The sequence below is a fragment of the Sesamum indicum genome, linkage group LG7, assembly GCF_026168435.1.
Source record: "Sesamum indicum cultivar Baizhima isolate 11 linkage group LG7, ASM2616843v1, whole genome shotgun sequence".
Taxonomy (NCBI): domain Eukaryota; kingdom Viridiplantae; phylum Streptophyta; class Magnoliopsida; order Lamiales; family Pedaliaceae; genus Sesamum; species Sesamum indicum.
The window spans coordinates 10,074,721-10,089,355 of NC_142663.1; positions in this window are offsets into that span (position 1 = coordinate 10,074,721).

Consider the following 14,635-nt stretch of genomic DNA (forward strand, 5'->3'; position numbering starts at 1 on the left):
CCCGCCTGCGCGGACTGTGCCGGCCTGCGCGCGCGCGCCTGCGCCGCCTGCGCGGCGTGTGCCGGCCTGCCCGCGCGCGCCTGCGCAGCCTGTGCCGGCCTGCGGGCCCGCGCCTGCGCGGACTGTACCGGCCTGCCCGCGCGCGCCTGCGCGGCCTGTGCCGGCCTGCCCGCGCGCGCCTGCGCGGCCTGTGCCGGCATGCGCGCGCGCGCCTGCGCGGCCTGTGCCGGGCTGCGCGCGCGCGCCTGCGCCGCCTGTGCGGCCTGCGCCGGCCTGCCCGCGCGTGCCTGCGCGGCCTGTGCCGGCATGCGCGCGCGCGCCTGCGCGGCCTGTGTTGGCCTGCGCGGACCGTGCCGGCCTGCGCGCGCGCGCCTGCGCGGCCTGTGCGGCCTTCGCCGGCCTGCCCGCGCGCGCATGCGCGGCCCGTGCCGGCATGCGCGCGCGCGCCTGCGCGGCCCGTGCCGGCATGCGCGCGCGCGCCTGCGCGGCCCGTGCCGGCCTGCGCGCGCGCGCAGGCAGCCCGTGCATACGCGCGCGCGCGCGCCTTGGCCGACCATTGCATGAAAATTTGCACGTCACCTCAAAATGACATGATTAATTCATTTTTGTTGAAATAATTAATTTTTGAGGTGTGAAAATTTTTATTTAATTATTTTAATTATTAAAAAAATAATAAATAAAAGGAAAAAAATGGGAAAAATATGAAGACACAATAGAATAATATGTTAATTTTTTACGCATCGTATTTGTATCGCGAAATATTTATTTTATTATATTCAGTTATATTGTGCGTCCCAAATGTTTGAAAAATAATTGGGAAAAAAATTGGAGAGTTCACGTTCGCGCGGACACTGCCGACGTGCGCGCGCAGGCAGCCACTGCCGACGTGCGCGCGCAGCAGCCACTGCCGACGGCCGCGCGCAGGCAGCCACTGCCGACGTGCGCGCGCGCGCCTGTACGGACAGTGCCGACGGCCGCGCGGGCGCCTGTGCGGGCACTGCCGACGTGCGCGCGCAGGCAGCCCGTGCCGACGTGGGCGCGCGCGCGCCTCGGGCGACCACTGCATGAAAATTTTCGCGTCACCTCAAAATCACATGATTAATTAATTTTTGTTAAAATAATTTATTTTTGAGTTATGAATATTTTTATTTAATTATTTTAATTATTAAAAAAAAAAAAAAAAAAAACGCTTGCGCGGACGCTGCCGGCGCGCGCGCGCAGGCGGGCACTGCCGGGCGGGCGCGCGCGCACCTGCGCGGGCACTGCCGGGCGGGGCCGCGCGCGCCTGCGCGGGCACTGCAGGGCGGGCGCGCGTGCGACTGCGCGGGCACTGCCGGGCGGGAGCGCGCGCGCCTGCGCGGGCACTGCCGGGCGGGGCCGCGCGCGCCTGCGCGGGCACTGCCGGGCGGGGCCGCGCGCGCCTGCGCGGGCACTGCCGGGCGGGGCCGGGCGCGCCTGCGCGGGCACTGCCGGGCGGGCGCGCCTGTTCGGGCACTGCCGGGCGGGCGCGCCTGCGCGAGCACTGCCGGGCGGGCACGCGCGCGCCTGAAGCGGGCACTGCCGGGCGGGGCCGTGCGCGCCTGCGCGGGCACTCGGGCGGGCGCGCGCCCGCCTGCGCGGACTGTGCCGGCCTGCGCGCGGGCGCCAGTGCGGGCACTGCCGGCGGCGCGGGCGCCTGCGCGGACTGTGCCGGCCTGCGCGCGCGCGCCTGCGCCGCCTGCGCAGTGTGTGCCGGCCTGCCCGCGCGCGCCTGCGCAGCCTGTGCCGGCCTGCGCGCCCGCGCCTGCGCGGACTGTACCGGCCTGCGCGCGCGCGCCTGCGCGGCCTGCGCCGGCCTGCCCGCGCGCGCCTGCGCGGCCTGTGCCGGCATGCGCGCGCGCGCCTGCGCGGCCTGTGCCGGCCTGCGCGCGCGCGCCTGCGCCGCCTGTGCGGACTGCGCCGGCCTGCCCGCGCGTGCCTGCGCGGCCTGTGCCGGCATGCGCGTGCGCGCCTGCGCGGCCTGTGTTGGCCTGCGCGGACCGTGCCGGCCTGCGAGCGCGCGCCTGCGCGGCCTGTGCGGCCTGCGCCGGCCTGCCCGCGCGCGCCTGCGCGCGCGCGCAGGCAGCCCGTGCATACGCGCGCGCGCGCGCGCCTTGGCCGACCACTGCATGAAAATTTGCACGTCACCTCAAAATGACATGATTAATTCATTTTTGTTGAAATAATTAATTTTTGAGGTGTGAAAATTTTTATTTAATTATTTTAATTATTAAAAAAATAATAAATAAAAGGAAAAAAATGGGAAAAATATGAAGACACAATAGAATAATATTTTAATTTTTTACGCATCGTATTTGTATCGCGAAATATTTATTTTATTATATTCAGTTATATTGTGCGTCCCAAATGTTTGAAAAATAATTGGGGAAAAAACTGGAGAGTTCACGTTCGCGCGGACATTGCCGACGTGCGCGCGCAGGCAGCCACTGCCGACGTGCGCGCGCAGGCAGCCACTGCCGACGTGCGCGCGCAGGCAGCCACTGCCGACGTGCGCGCGCAGCAGCCACTGCCGACGGCCGCGCGCAGGCAGCCACTGCCGACGTGCGCGCGCGCGCCTGTACGGACAGTGCCGACGGCCGCGCGGGCGCCTGTGCGGGCACTGCCGACGTGCGCGCGCAGGCAGCCCGTGCCGACGTGGGCGCGCGCGCGCCTCAGGCGTCCACTGCATGAAAATTTTCGCGTCACCTCAAAATCACATGATTAATTCATTTTTGTTGAAATAATTTATTTTTGAGTCATGAAAATTTTTATTTAATTATTTTAATTATTAAAAAAAAAAAAAACGCTTGCGCGGACGCTGCCGGCGCGCGCGCAGGCGGGCGCGCGCAGCAGCCACTGCCGACGGCCGCGCGCAGGCAGCCACTGCCGACGTGCGCGCGCAGGCAGCCCGTGCCGACGCGCGCGCGCGCGCGCCTTGGCCGACCACTGCATGAAAATTTGCACGTCACCTCAAAATGACATGATTAATTCATTTTTGTTGAAATAATTAATTTTTGAGGTGTGAAAATTTATATTTAATTATTTTAATTATTAAAAAAATAATAAATAAAAGGAAAAAAATGGGAAAAAGATGAAGACACAATAGAATAATATTTTAATTTTTTACGCATCGTATTTTTATCGCGAAATATTTATTTTATTATATTCAGTTATATTGTGCGTCCCAAATGTTTGAAAAATAATTGGGAAAAAAACTGGAGAGTTCACGTTCGCGCGGACACTGCCGACGTGCGCGCCCAGGCAGCCACTGCCGACGTGCGCGCGTAGCAGCCACTGCCGACGGCCGCGCGCAGGCAGCCACTGCCGACGTGCGCGCGCGCGCCTGTACGGACAGTGCCGACGGCCGCGCGGGCGCCTGTGCGGGCACTGCCGACGTGCGCGCAGGCAGCCCGTGCCGACGTGGGCGCGCGCGCGCCTCGGGCGACCACTGCATGAAAATTTTCGCGTCACCTCAAAATCACATGATTAATTAATTTTTGTTAAAATAATTTATTTTTGAGTTATGAAAATTTTTATTTAATTATTTTAATTATTAAAAAAAAAACGCTTGCGCGGACGCTGCCGGCGCGCGCGCGCAGGCGGGCACTGCCGGGCGGGCGCGCGCAGCAGCCACTGCCGACGGCCGCGCGCAGGCAGCCACTGCCGACGTGCGCGCGCGCGCCTGTACGGACAGTGCCGACGGCCGCGCGCGCGCCTGTGCGGGCACTGCCGACGGCCGCGCGCGCGCCTGTGCGGGCACTGCCGACGTGCGCGCGTAGGCAGCCCGTGCCGACGTGCGCGCGCGCGCCTCGGGCGTCGCGTCACCTCAAAATCACATGATTAATTCATTTTTGTTGAAATAATTTATTTTTAAGTTATGAAAATTTTTATTTAATTATTTTAATTATTAAAAAAAAAAAAAAAAAAAACGCTTGCGCGGACGCCGGGCCTCGGGCGTCCACTGCATGAAAATTTTCGCGTCACCTCAAAATCTCATGATTAATTCATTTTTGTTGAAATAATTTATTTTTGAGTTATGAAAATTTTTATTTAATTATTTTAATTATTAAAAAAAAAAATGCTTGCGCGGACGCTGCCGGCGCGCGCGCGCATGCGGGCACTGCCGGGCGGGCGCGCGCAGCAGCCACTGCCGACGGCCGCGCGCAGGCAGCCACTGCCGACGTGCGCGCGCGCGCCTGTACGGACAGTGCCGACGGCCGCGCGCGCGCCTCTGCGGGCACTGCCGATGTGCGCGCGCAGGCAGCCCGTGCCGACGTGCGCGCGCGCGCGCCTCGGGCGTCGCGTCACCTCAAAATCACATGATTAATTCATTTTTGTTGAAATAATTTATTTTTGAGTTATGAAAATATTTATTTAATTATTTTAATTATTAAAAAAAAAAAAAACGCTTGCGCGGACGCCGGGCCTCGGGCGTCCACTGCATGAAAATTTTCGCGTTACCTCAAAATCACATGATTAATTCATTTTTGTTGAAATAATTTATTTTTGAGTTATGAAAATTTTTATTTAATTATTAAAAAAAAAAAAAAAAAACGCTTGCGAGGACGCTGCCGGCGCGCGCGCGCGGGCGGCCACTGCTGGGTGTGCGCGCGCAGCAGCCACTGCCGACGGCCGCGCGCAGACAGCCACTGCCAACGTGCGCGCGCGCGCCTGTAAGGACAGTGCCGACGGCTGCGCGCGCGCCTGTGTGGGCACTGCCGACGTGCGCGCGCAGGCAGCCCGTGCCGACGTGCGCGCGCGCGCGCCTCGAGGGTCCACTGCATGAAAATTTTCGCGTCACCTCAAAATCACATGATTAATTCATTTTTGTTGAAATAATTTATTTTTGAGTTATGAAAATTTTTATTTAATTATTTTAATTATTAAAAAAAAAACGCTTGCGCGGACACTGCCGTCGCGCGCGCGCAGGCGGGCACTGCCGGGCGGGCGCGCGCGCGCCTGCACGGGCAGTGCAGGGCGGGCGCGCGCGCGCCTGCGCGGGCACTGCCGGGCGGGGCCGCGCGCGCCTGCGCGGGCACTCGGGCGGGCGCGCGCGCGCCTGCGCGGACTGTGCCGGCCTGCCCGCGCGCGCCTGCGCGGTCCGTGCCGGCATGCGCGCGCGACCCTGCGCGGCCCGTGCCGGCGTGCGCGCGCGCGCAGGCAGCCCGTGCCGACGCGCGCGCCCCTTGGCCGACCACTGCATGAAAATTTGCACGTCACCTCAAAATGACATGATTAATTCATTTTTGTTGAAATAATTAATTTTTGAGGTGTGAAAATTTTTATTTAATTATTTTAATTATTAAAAAAATAATAAATAAAAGGAAAAAAATGGGAAAAATATGAAAACACAATAGAATAATATTTTAATTTTTTACGCATCGTATTTGTATCGCGACATATTTATTTTATTATATTCAGTTATATTGTGCGCCCCAAATGTTTGAATAATAATTGGGAAAAAAACTGGAGGGTTCACGTTCGCGCGGGCACTGCCGACGTGCGCGCGCAGGCAGCCACTGCCGACGGCCGCGCGCAGGCAGCCACTGCCGACGTGCGCGCGCGCGCCTCTACGGACAGTGCCGACGGCCGCGCGCGCGCCTGTGCGGGCACTGCCGACGTGCGCGCGCAGGCAGCCCGTGCCGACGTGGGCGCGCGCGCGCCTCGGGCGTCCACTGCATGAAAATTTTCGCGTCACCTCAAAATCACATGATTAATTCATTTTTGTTGAAATAATTTATTTTTGAGTCATGAAAAGTTTTATTTAATTATTTTAATTATTAAAAAAAAAAAAAAAAACGCTTGCGCGGACGCTGCCGGCGCGCGCGCGCAGGCGGGCACTGCCGGGCGGGCGCGCGCAGCAGCCACTGCCGACGGCCGCGCGCAGGCAGCCACTGCCGACGTGCGCGCGCGCGCCTGTACGGACAGTGCCGACGGCCGCGAGCGCGCCTGTGCGGGCACTGCCGACGTGCGCGCGCAGGCAGCCCGTGCCGACGCGCGCGCGCGCGCCTTGGCCGACCACTGCATGAAAATTTGCACGTCACCTCAAAATGACATGATTAATTCATTTTTGTTGAAATAATTAATTTTTGAGGTGTGAAAATTTTTATTTAATCATTTTAATTATTAAAAAAATAATAAATAAAAGGAAAAAAATGGGAAAAATATGAAGACACAATAGAATAATATTTTAATTTTTTACGCATCGTATTTGTATCGCGAAATATTTATTTTATTATATTCAGTTATATTGTGCGTCCCAAATGTTTAAAAAATAATTGGAAAAAAACTGGAGGGTTCACGTTCGCGCGGACACTGCCGACGTGCGCGCGCAGCAGCCACTGCCGACGGCCGCGCGCAGGCAGCCACTGCCGACGTGCGCGCGCGCGCCTGTACGGACAGTGCCGACGGCCGCGCGCGCGCCTGTGCGGGCACTGCCGACGTGCGCGCGCGCGCGCCTCGGGGTCCGCTGCATGAAAATTTTCGCGTCACCTCAAAATCACATGATTAATTTATTTTTGTTGAATTAATTTATTTTTGAGTTATGAAAATTTTTATTTAACTATTTTAAATATTAAAAAAAAAAAAAAGGCCTGCGCGGACACTGCCGGCGCGCGCGCGCAGGCGGGCACTGCCGGGCGGGCGCGCGCGCGCCAGCGCGGGCAGTGCAGGGCGGGCGCGCGCGCGCCTGCGCGGGCACTGCCGGGCGGGCTCGCGCGCGCCTGCGCGGCCACTGCCGGGCGGGGCCGCGCGCGCCTGCGCGGGCACTGCCGGGCGGGGCCGCGCGCGCCTGCGCGGGCACTGCCGGGCTGGCGCGCGCGCGCCTGCGCGGGCACTGCCGGGCGGGGCCGCGCCCGCCTGGGCGGGCACTGCCGGGCGGGGCCGCGCGCGCCTGCGCGGACTGTGCCGGCCTGCGCGCGGGCGCCAGTACGGGCTCTGCCGGGCGCGCGGGCGCCTGCGCGGACTGTGCTGGCCTGCGCGCGCGCGCCTGCGCGGCCTGCGCTGCCTCTGCCGGCCTGCCCGCGCGTGCCTGCGCGGCCTGTGCCGTCCTGCGCGCGCGCGCCTGCGCGGACTGTACCGGCCTGCGCGCGCGCGCCTGCGCGGCCTGTGCGGCCTTCGCCGGCCTGCCCGCGCGCGCCTGCGCGGCCTGTGCCGGCATGCGCGCGCGCGCCTGCGCGGCCTGTGCCGGCCTGCGCGAGCGCGCCTTCGCGGACTGTGCCGGCCTGCGCGCGCGCGCCTGCGCGGCCTGTGCCGGCATGCGCGCGCGCGCCTGCGCGGCCTTTGCCGGCATGCGCGCGCGCGGCCTGTGCCGGCCTTCGCGCGCGCGCCTGCGCGGCCTGTGCCGGCCTGCGCGCGCGCGCCTGCGCGGCCTGTGCGGCCTGCGGCGGCCTGACCGCGCGCGCCTGCGCGGCCCGTGCCGGCATGCGCGCGCGCCCCTGCGCGGCCCGTGCCGGCGTGCGCGCGCGCGCCTTGGCCGACCACTGCATGATTAATTCATTTTTGTTGAAATAATTAATTTTTGAGGTGTGAAAATTTTTATTTAATTATTTTAATTATTAAAAAAATAATAAATAAAAGGAAAAAAATGGGAAAAATATGAAGACACAATAGAATAATATTTTAATTTTTTACGCATCGTAATTGTATCGCGAAATATTTATTTTATTATATTCAGTTATATTGTGCGTCCCAAATGTTTTAAAAATAATTGGGAAAAAAACTGGAGGGTTTACGTTCGCGCGGACACTGCCGACGTGCGCGCGCAGGCAGCCACTGCCGACGGCCGCGTGCAGGCAGCCACTGCCGACGTGCGCGCGCAGCAGCCACTGCCGGACGGGCGCGCGCGCGCCTGCGCGGGCACTGCCGGGTGGGGCCGCGCGCGCCTGCGCGGGCACTGCCGGGCTGGCGCGCGCGCGCCTGCGCGGGCACTGCCGGGCGGGGCCGCGCGCGCCTGCGCGGGCACTGCCGGGCGGGCGCGCGCGCGCCTGCGCGGGCACTGCCGGGCGGGGCCGCGCGAGCCTGCGCGGGCACTGCCGGGCGGGCGCGCGCGCGCCTGCGCGGGCACTGCCGGGCGGGGCCGCGCGCGCCTGCGCGGGCACTCGGGCTGGCTCGCGCGCGCCTGCGCGGATTGTGCCGGCCTGCGCGCGCGCGCCTGCGCGGACTGTACCGGCCTGCGTGCGCGCGCCTGCGCGGCCTGTGCGATTTGCGCCAGCCTGCCCGCGCGCGCCTGCGTGGCCTGTGCCGGCATGCGTGCGCGCGCCTGCGCGGCCTGTGCCGTCCTGCCCTCGCGCGCATGCGCGGCCTGTGCCGGCCTGCGCGCGCGCGCCTGCGCGGCCTGTGCGACCTGCGCCGGCCTGCCCGCGCGCGCCTGCGCGGCCTGTGCCGGCATGCGCGCGCGCGCCTGCGCGGCCTGTGCCGGCCTGCGCGCGCGCGCCTGCGCGGACCGTGCCGCCCTGCGCGCGCGCCAGCGCGGCCTGCACCGGCCTGCCCGCGCGCGCCTGCGGGGCCTGTGCGGCCTGCCCGCGCGCGCCTGCGGGGCCTGTGCCGGCATGCGCGCGCGCGCATGCGCGCGCGCGCCTGCGCGGCCCGTGCCGGCCTGCGCGCGCGCGCGCGCCTTCGCTGACCATTTCATGAAAATTTGCACGTCACCTCAAAATGACATGATTAATTCATTTTTGTTCAAATAATTAATTTTTGAGGTGTGAAAATTTTTATTTAATTATTTTAATTATTAAAAAAATAATAAATAAAAGGAAAAAAATGGGAAAAATATGAAGACACAATAGAATAATATTTTAATTTTTTACGCATCGTATTTGTATCGCGAAATATTTATTTTATTATATTCAGTTATATTGTGCGTCCCAAATGTTTGAAAAATAATTGGGAAAAAAACTGGAGGGTTCACGTTCGCGCGGACACTGCCGACGTGCGCGCGCAGGCAGCCACTGCCGACGTGCGCGCGCAGCAGCCACTGCCTACGGCCGCGCGCAGGCAGCCACTGCCGACGTGCGCGCGCGCGCCTGTACGGATAGTGCCGACGGCCGCGCGCGCGCCTGTGCGGGCACTGCCGACGTGCGCGCGCAGGCAGCCCGTGCCGACGTGGGCGCGCGCGCGCCTCGGGCGACCACTGCATGAAAATTTTCGCGTCACCTCAAAATCACATGATTAATTCATTTTTGTTGAAATAATTTATTTTTGAGTTATGAAAATTTTTATTTAATTATTTTAATTATTAAAAAAAAAAAACGCTTGCGCGGACGCTGCCGGCGCGCGCGCGCCTGCGCGGGCACTGACGGGCGGGGCCGCGCGCGCCTGCGCGGGCACTGCCAGGCGGGCGCGCGCGCGCCTGCGCGGGCACTGCCGGGCGGGGCCGCGCGCGCGCGCCTGCGCGGACTGTGCCGGCCTGCGCGCGGGCGCTAGTGCGGGCACTGCCGGGCGCGCGGGCGCCTGCGCGCGCGCGCCTGCGCGGCCTGTGCCGGCATGCGCGCGCGCGCCTGCGCGGCCTGTGCCGGCCTGCCCGCGCGGCCTGTGCCGGCCTGCGCGCGCGCGCCTGCGCGGACTGTGCCGGCCTACGCTCGCGCGCCTGCGCGGCCTGTACGGCCTGCCCGCGCGCGCCTGCGCGGCCTGTGCCGGCATGCGCGCGCGCGCCTGCGCGGCCCGTGCCGGCCTGCGCGCGCGTGCCTGCCTGCGCGGCCTGTGCCGGCATGCGCGCGCGCGCCTGCGCGGCCCGTGCCGGCCTGCGCGCGCGCGCAGGCAGACCGTGCCGACGCGCGCGCGCGCGCGCCTTGGCCGACCACTGCATGAAAATTTGCACGTCACCTCAAAATGACATTATTAATTCATTTTTGTTGAAATAATTAATTTTTGAGGTGTGAAAATTTTTATTTAATTATTTTAATTATTAAAAAAATAATAAATAAAAGGAAAAAAATGGGAAAAATATGAAGACACAATGGAATAATATTTTATTTTTTTACGCATCGTATTTGTATCGCGAAATATTTATTTTATTATATTCAGTTATATTGTGCGTCCCAAATGTTTGAAAAATAATTGGGAAAAAAACTGGAGGGTTCACGTTCGCGCGGACACTGCCGACGTGCGCGCGCAGGGAGCCACTGCCGACGTCCGCGCGCAGACAGCCACTGCCGACGTCCGCTCGCAGGCTGCCACTGCCGACGTCCGCGCGCAGGCAGCCACTGCCGACGTGCGCGCGCGCGCCTGTGCGGGCACTGCCGACGTGCGCGCGCAGGCAGCCCGTGCCGACATGGGCGCGCGCGCGCCTCGGGCGACCACTGCATGAAAATTTTCGCGTCACCTCAAAATCACATGATTAATTCATTTTTGTTAAAATAATTTATTTTTGAGTTATGGAAATTTTTATTTAATTATTTTAATTATTAAAAAAAAAAAAAGGCCTGCGCGGACACTGCCGACGTGCGCGCGCAAGCAGCCACTGCCGACGTGCGCGCGCGCGCCTGTACGGACAGTGCCGACGGCCGCGCGCGCGCCGGTGCGGGCACTGCCGACGTGCGCGCGCGCGCGCCTCGGGCGACCACTGCATGAAAATTTTCGCGTCACCTCAAAATCACATGATTAATTCATTTTTGTTGAAATAATTTATTTTTGAGTTATGAAAATTTTTATTTAATTATTTTAAATATTAAAAAAAAAAAAAAGGCCTGCGCGGACGCAGCCGGCGCGCGCGCGCAGGCTGGCACTGCCGACGCGCGCGCGCTCGCAGCCACTGCCGACGTGCGCGCGCGCGCCTGTACGGACAGTGCCGACGGCCGCGCGCGCAGCCCCAGCCGCCTTGCGCGCGCGCGCCTGTGCGGGCACTGCCGACGTCCACGCAGGCAGCCCGTGCCGACGTGCGCGCGCGCGCGCTTCGGGCGACCACTGGATGAAAATTTTCACGTCACCTCAAAATCACATGATTAATTCATTTTTGTTCAAATAATTTATTTTTGAGTTATGAAAATTTTTATTTAATTATTTTAATTATTAAAAAAAAAAAAGGCCTGCGCGGACACTGCCCACGTGCGCGCGCAGGCAGCCGTTGCCGACGGGCGCGCGCGCGCCTGTACGGACAGTGCCGACGGCCGCGCGCGCAGCCCCTGCCTCCGTGCGCGCGCGCGCCTGTACGGGCACTGCCGACGTTGTGCGCGCGCGCGCCTCGGGCGACCACTGCATGAAAATTTTCACGTCACCTCAAAATCAAATGATTAATTCATTTTTGTTGAAATAATTTATTTTTGAGTTATGAAAATTTTAATTTAATTATTTTAATTATTAAAAAAAAAAAGACCTGCGCAGACACTGCCGACGTGCGCGCGCAGGCAGCCACTGCCGACGTGCGCGCAGGCAGCCACTACCGACGTGCGCGCGCGCGCCTGGACGGACCATGCCGACGGCCGCGCGCGCACCTGTGCGGGCACTGCCGACGTGCGCGCGCACGCGCCTCGGGCGACCACTGCATGAAAATTTTCACGTCACCTCAAAATCACATGATTAATTCATTTTTGTTGAAATAATTTATTTTTGAGTTATGAAAATTTTTATTTAATTATTAAAAAAAAAAAGGCCTGCGCGGACACTGCCGACGTGCGCGCGCAGGCAGCCACTGCCGACGTGCGCGCGCAGGCAGCCACTGCCGACGTGCGCGCGCGCGCGCGCCTGTACGGACAGTGCCGACGGCCGCGCGTGCAGCCCCGTCCGCCTTGCGCGCGCGCGCGCCTGTGCGGGCACTGCCGACGTCCGTGCGCAGGCAGCCCGTGCCGACGTGCGCGCGCGCGCCTCGGACGACCACTGCATGAAAATTTTCATGTCACCTCAAAATCACATGATTATATCATTTTTGTTGAAATAATTTATTTTTGAGTTATGAAAATTTATATTTAATTATTTTAATTATTTAAAAAAAAAAAGGCCTGCGCGGACACTGCCCACGTGCGCGCAGGCAGCCACTGCAGACGGCCGCGCGCGCGCCTGTACGGACAGTGCCGACGGCCGCGCGCACAGCCCTTGCCGCCGTGCGTGCGCGCGCCTGTGCGGGCACTGCCGACGTGCTCGCGCGCGGGCCTCGGGCGACCATTGCATGAAAATTTTCACGTCACCTCAAAATCAAATGATTAATTTATTTTTGTTGAAATAATTCATTTTCGAGTTATGAAAATTTTTATTTAATTATTTTAATTATTAAAAAAAAAAGGCCTGCGCGGACACTGCCGACGTGCGCACCCAGGCAGCCACTGCAGACGGGCGCGCCCGCGCCTGCGCGGGCACTGCCCGCCTGCCCGCTCGCGCCTGCGCGGACTGTGCCGGCCTGCGCGGACAGTGCCTGCCTGCGCGCGGGCGCCTGTGCGGGCACTGCCAGGCGCGCGCGCTTGCGCGGACGGTGCCGGCCTGCACGCGGGCGCCTGCGCGGGCACTGCCGACGTGCGCGCGCGCGCCTTGGGCTGCTGCTGCATGAAAAATTTTCACGTCGCCTCAAAATCACACGATTAATTCATTTTTGCTGAAATAATTTATTTTTGAGTTATTAAAATATTTTTTTAATTATTTTAATTATTAAAAAAAATAATAAATAAATGGAAAAAAAGGGAAAAATATGAAGACACATTAGAATAATTTTTTAATTTTTTACGCATCGTATTTGTATCGCGAAATATTTATTTTATTATATTCAGTTATATTATGCATCCCAAAAGCTTGAAAAAAAATTGGGAAAAAACTGCCGACGGCGGCAGACGGCGCCTGCCCAACCACTGCCGACGTGCGCGCGCGTGCCTGTGCGGACGCTGCCGGCGCGCGTGCGGAAACAGTCCCGCCTGCGCGAGCGCGCCAGTGCGGAAACAGCCCCGCGTGCGCGCGCGCGCCTTTGCGGACGCTGCCGACGTGCGCGCGCGCGCCTGTGCGGACGCTGCATGAAAATTTGCACGTCACCGCAAAATCACATGACTAATTCATTTTTGTTGAAATAATTTATTTTTGAGTTATGAAAATATTTATTTAATTATTTTAATTATTAAAAAAATAATAAATAAAAGGAAAAAAAGGGAAAAATATGAAGACACATTAGAATAATTTTTTAATTTTTTACGCATCGTATTTGTATCGTGAAATATTTATTTTATTATATTCAGTTATATTATGCATCCCAAAAGCTTGAAAAAAATTGGAAAAAAACTGCCGACGGAGGCAGACGCTGCCTGCCGGCCTGTGCGCGCGCGCCTGCGCAGGCCCAGGCAGGGCCGACGGGCGCCCGCGTGCGCGCCTCCGCGGGCACTGCCGACGGGCGCCCGCGCGCGCCTTGGGCGGCTGCTGCATGAAAAATTTTCACGTCGCCTCAAAATGACACGATTAATTCATTTTTGCTGAAATAATTTATTTTTTAGTTATTAAAATATTTTTTAAATTATTTTAATTATTAAAAAAAATAATAAATAAAGAGAAAAAAGGGAAAAATATGAAGTCACATTAGAATAATATTTTAATTCTTTACGCATCGTATTTGTATCGTGAAATATTTATTTTATTATATTCAGTTATATTATGCGTCCAAAAGTTTGAAAAAAAATTGGGAAAAAACTGCCGACGGCGGCAGACGCCGCCGGCCGGCCTGTGCGCGCGCGCCTGAGCGGGCACGGCAGACGGGCGCCCGCGCTTGCGCGGGCACTGCCGGCGTGCGCGCGCGCGCCTTGGGCGGCCGCTACATGAAAAATTTTCACGTCGCCTCAAAATCACACGATTAATTTAATTATTTTAATTAAAATAATTATTATTAATTATTATTTTAAAATATTTAGTTAATTATTTTAATTATTAAAAAAATAATAAATAAATAGAAAAAAAGGGAAAAATATGAAGACAGATTAGAATAATATTTTAATTTTTTACGCATCGTATTTGAATCGCGAAATATTTATTTTATTATATTATGTTATATTATGCGTCCTAGAAGGTTGAAAAAGCGTGTTGAAAAAAATTGCCGACGGCGGCAGACGCCGCCTGCCCGACCACTGCCGACGTGCGCGCGCGTAGGCCTGTCGGCAGAAGACGGGCGCCTGTGTAGGAAGCCACTGCCGACGTGCGCGCACGCACCTGTGGGGACGCTGCCGGCGCGCGTGCGGAGACAGCCCCGCCTGCGCGAGCGCGCCGGTGGGGATACAGGCCCGCCTGCGCGCGCGCGCCTTTGCGGACGCTACCGACGTGCGCGCGCGCGCATTTGCGGACGCTGCCGAAAATTTGCACGTCACCGCAAAATCACATGACTAATTCATTTTTGTCGAAATAATTTATTTCTGAGTTATGAAAATATTTATTTAATTATTAAAAAAATAATAAATAAAAGGAAAAAAAAGGAAAAAATATGAAGACACATTAGAATAATTTTTTAATTTTTTACGAATCGTATTTGTATCGCAAAATATTTATTTTATTATATTCAGTTATATTATGCGTCACAAAAGTTTGAAAAAGCATCGGGAAAAAACTGCCGACGGCGGTAGACGCCGCCTGCCCGACCACTGCCGATGTGCGCGCGCGCAGGCAGACGGCAGCAAACGGGCGCCCGTGCAGGAAGCCCCTGCCAACGTGTGCGCGCACGCCTGCG